The sequence below is a fragment of the Numenius arquata genome, chromosome 5 (assembly GCF_964106895.1).
Source record: "Numenius arquata chromosome 5, bNumArq3.hap1.1, whole genome shotgun sequence".
In the NCBI taxonomy this organism is placed as follows: domain Eukaryota; kingdom Metazoa; phylum Chordata; class Aves; order Charadriiformes; family Scolopacidae; genus Numenius; species Numenius arquata.
The window spans coordinates 7,730,374-7,735,073 of record NC_133580.1 but is presented as its reverse complement, the minus strand read 5'-3'; the positions used below and the strand labels follow the sequence as shown (position 1 = coordinate 7,735,073).

The following is a 4,700-nucleotide window of genomic DNA, read 5'->3' as shown; positions in this document are numbered from 1 at the left end:
CATAAGTCATTCCTCTTTTTGTAAGAATTGAATTTTGTAAGAAAAGAATGTCTATCTATTTTCCCCATAGGGCCAATTTCATCCAATGCACAGCAGGAATCATGTTCACTAAATGAGCAACGATTCAATAATTTCTCCGTCTGTCACTGTTCATTACTGGTCTAGAGCCTTATTTTTTGCATACTATTTAGACCAAGTTCTAAAACCAGCACTGTTTCTGTTTGCCAGTGCAGTATCAGACCATTTCCAATATACTAATTGACTTATTTTCACAATTTCCCTGTGAGCTAAGGGGGTTTATTATTCTCATTTAGAAATGGCAAATGAAGGCATAGAGTCCTGTTGTGCGTGTGGCATAAAGTGAAGGAGGAGTTCTAAAGCAAAAGCCAAGTGAAGGGAGGAAAAAAAGCCCTACATGTGCCCTATATATTTAACTACTGACCACGCTCACAAATTGAAGAATTGGATCCATGTCTAACACTGCATTCCTACACGCAACTAACTGAACCTGCAAAGATGTGGGACCCATTCTCTGCACACATAAGATGCCAATAACACTTGTGCATCAAGGCTAACAGTCTGGTTTGCAGAGCTCTACCAGCTTGTGAGAATACACGGTCACTTGTAGCAAGGAAAGGTATTGATGTTACTAAGGGGCAGAACACGGGAAGTTGCACAAGATCCACCACAGCCGATGGATGGTGGTCAACCAGCAAACACACGCTGAGCAATTTACAAACCCAGCTCTCAGCTGAGCTTCCCACCAAATGGGCACCAGCATGGTTTGGTCAAAACACTCAGTAGCTTGCTTTAGTTCTAGATGCACATTTTAATTAAGTTCATTTTTGAAGGCAGCTCTGGCTGCTTAGGACAAGCCTTGCTGCAGCTCCAGAGCCCCCTCCTGGCCCCCGCAGACGTGCGAGCTGCGGGCAGGGCTGGAGCAGCTGTGCTCCTCACCAGAAAGGCAATTCCATTAAACTAACAGCTGTGAACAGAGCAAGAATTTACTTTACTGTGACTTTATTTTCTGTGATTTTATCTACTTATCTTTACTGAATAAAGCAATTTGAGTCTGATTTTATTGTCTCGTCGGTCAGACTAACAGGTGTCCCAGTTGCAAGAGTTACCAGTAGATGTGTATTTCCTCTGAAACCGAAGGAACAGAACCAAGAAGGTCTGCGGTTGTATCAAACAAAGGGATTCTTTAGAGAGGAAGAATCAGCAAACAAATGTATGTTTATTACAGGATTAGCACTAGATGTTAATTGATAAGAGTGGCAAACTCAGCCCATTGTTATTGTAAATGTCGAAAGAGTATAAAAATGGAATTTCTCAGAGTGAGCGTACAGAACGCTTCCCTTGTGATACTAAGCCCTAGTCTGTGTGGGCTGTCAGCAGCACCACATTTACTGCATGCTGACAGCTGAGGTAAGAAGTGTAACACCATGATACAGAGGTGTCAAGATTGCTGAAATTAATACTGGGATGTGTGGTGTTCAGCTTGTTGACTCAGCTGACTTAGGTGTGTTAGAGAAGCAGCATCATATGACAGTAGAGGCACTGCAATTTAGCATAAAGTAAAGCTATTTCTTTTTGGAAAGATTTCTGATGCTTTCTTAGAAAATGTGTATTTTATACTAGACTTTTAGCTGAAGATATCAGTTTCCTGCACAGGCATATGTATGTTATTACAGATGAGGAAAATGTAGCAGAGATGGAGCTATTCAGAAGGAGAGCGGCCAAGTGAATGATTTAGGATTCTGAATTACCTCCTGTTCCCCAGCTCTAACCAAGAGACACTAAGCCTTGGAAGACAAAGGCTTTTTACTGTCACAGTAAGCACTATGCTTTCAGAGCTCAGTCGTTGTCACCGAGCTGAACAACAAGATGACTCAGAAGCAGGCTGTAAGGCTGGAGAGAGATTCCAGAATCTCCTTTTACCAAGAGAGCATGTGTTTGCTGCTTGTTCAGGGGAGAGGCTGCTCAGCACAAACAGTCGAGGACGTGGTTTCAAGTTGAGCAGTTCCAACACCATCCAGCAGAGATAAGCTCTCTGCCATACGTGCTATCAAACCCCTTGCAACGGCTTACATACCCTTCAAAGGTTAAGGGTGAAAGGACCTTGATACTTGAAGCGATATTAACAGAATATTTTCTCTCTTTCCTTTTTATAAATTTACTTAGTCTGATGTGGGAGATTACTAGGGTATCTTGAAGTCAGTAAACACACTTGAGTAACAAATGTGCTGCTCTGAACTACATAGTAAAGACCAAATTGTCTGTACGGAAGTTGTTCCAGCATAGGCAAATCAAAATTTGGATCTAAAATTCCATACTCTTCTTTTCGAGCAGGGATGAAAAATCCTCTTGTCCTTTCCGGGGAACCGCTCAAAGCTTTACATTTGGTTTGCCTCAGGGAACTCATACATCACCGCGGCGTTTCCGTAGTGTAGTGGTTATCACGTTCGCCTAACACGCGAAAGGTCCCCGGTTCGAAACCGGGCGGAAACACCCGCCGGAACGGCTTTTTCTCCACTGCCGAGGCACCACCTGGAGGACTGTGTCACCTTCTGGGTGTCTCCCCAGTTCAAGAAGGAGGGGCAACTGCTGGAGAGGGTGCAGCAGAGGACCACAAAGATGATTAGGGACCTGGAGCCATCCCTCTTATGAGGAGAGAATGAGGGACTTGGGTCTTTTTACTCTGGAGGAGACAAGACTGAGGGGGAATCTTATCAATGCCTACAAATACTTATAAGGTGGGTTTCAAGAGGATGGGGCCAGTCTTTTTTCAGTGGTGCCTAGTGACAGGACGAGGTAACGGGCACAAACTTGAACATAGGAAGTTCCATCTAAACATGAGGAGGAACTTCTTCACTTTGAGGCTGGCAGAGCACTGGAACAGGCTGCCCAGAGAGGTGGTGGAGTCTCCATCTCTGGAGACATTCAAAACCCTCCTGGACACATTCCTGTGCAACCTGCTCTGGGTGGACCTGCTTTTGCAGGGGGGTTGGAGTAGATGATCTCCAGAGGTCCCTTCCAACCCCATATCATTCTGTGATTCTGTGATCAGCCCAAATCTTGGAGGTTAACAGAAATACTGAGCATGCTGAGCTACTGAAACGGATACCATGGTTTCCTGCATAAACATTTTTTTCTTCACATCCAACAATGCTAAATTCTTAATAACTAATCACAGAATCTTCATGGTTGGAAGGGACCTTTGAGATCATCAAGTCCAACCAAAAAAAAAAACAAACCCAAAATACCACCACCACACCCCACACCCACCCACAAACAGACATAAACCAACAATCTCGGGCACTAGAGCATGCCCTGAAGTGCCATGTCTAAACCCTGGAATAGGCTACATTTCAACAACACTAGCATCAATGCTGACCCTACTGTAATGAACTCACATGTTTCCTCATCAAATTCTAAGCACAGCTGTGCAGGTGACAGATTTCCCCAGAACACCCATGTTTCAGAAGAGCCTGCTGGGGGCTGAATCACCTCAGGCCAAACAAGAAACTGAATGCAAATCTCTCATCGTGTAGGTGTGTGTTCTGACCACTGGCTGTTGTGCAAAGCCCTCTCAGAACTCTCCTGGATGTATTTTCAAACAGGGGAAGGCAGAAAATAACCTGTTGCCAGACTTCACCACAACCCACTCGTCTCCAAACAGCTCACCCAAAACTTATGGAGCAAATAGCAGCCTTTCCCTTAGTCCCAGCAGCATCAATGTAGCCAGGTAAGTTTTTGCTTGTTCAGTAGGTGGTGTAAGCTCTGCAGCTCAGTACTGCCTGAAAACAAGGACAGACCTTGCCACCTGATCTTGTATGCACTGGAGCTAAAGACAGCACTCCCATTAGCCACTCAAACATACATAATCATACTATGGACATACTAAACATACATAATCATACATGGACATACTAAATCATAATACACCATATTAAATGATGATGATTGATACATCAATAAATCATAATATATGTTTTGTGTCTAGGGTTTCCACGGAATAGGATTTAACTGGAACAACCATCAAAACGTTACACAAGTGCAAGCCATAAGAGACGTGCCTTGCTATTGTCGAACAGGAGACTCTTGAACCACACTCACTAAACAGAAATCATGAGAACTTTGGAAGAAGAACTGGAAGCACAGTTTTTTTGCAAAATTGCCACTCTTCTTTCTTAATATATGGAGAAAACACATTCCACTGACAAACTCTTAGAATTGCCTCCAGAAAATGTACTTCCATCATTTGCATTTCTTAGGATAAGCTTGAGTCAAGAATGTAACCATCTAAGCATCCAACCAAAAATATTCTGTGATTCTATAAGGAAAAGATGAGTTGGGCTTGCTCCTACTAAAATTAGGGGGTTACTTAACCTGGCCAGGTACATCAGAAATGGTAACACAGACTTGCTAAAGACAGACACATTAACACAGGGCAGTTTTTAAGTTAATCTGACATGAAGAAGGTAAGTCATTAATTTCTTGTTTCTACTCTACACAGGTAAAGACATTATACCTTTATATCTATCTATGCCTATACACACTTACCCCTATCTATCTATATTTAGGTTCAGCTTTGATTTTTCTTCTTAGTTTAAAAATATTTCACTGGGCTACCATTTCCAGCAAAAGGAAAATTACCGAAACATCTCAAACATCCTAGGCAGCTGCATGTGTTCATC

At 42.9% G+C, this 4,700-nt stretch overlaps 1 non-coding gene across 1 annotated transcript; it reads left to right on the top strand.

Annotated features, from left to right (window-relative positions):
* The first annotated feature begins 2,438 nt into the window (after positions 1-2,438).
* On the top strand, positions 2,439-2,511 carry TRNAV-AAC (transfer RNA valine (anticodon AAC)). Its single transcript has one exon. It is a non-coding gene; the product is annotated as a tRNA-Val (tRNA).
* The last annotated feature ends 2,189 nt before the right edge of the window (positions 2,512-4,700 follow it).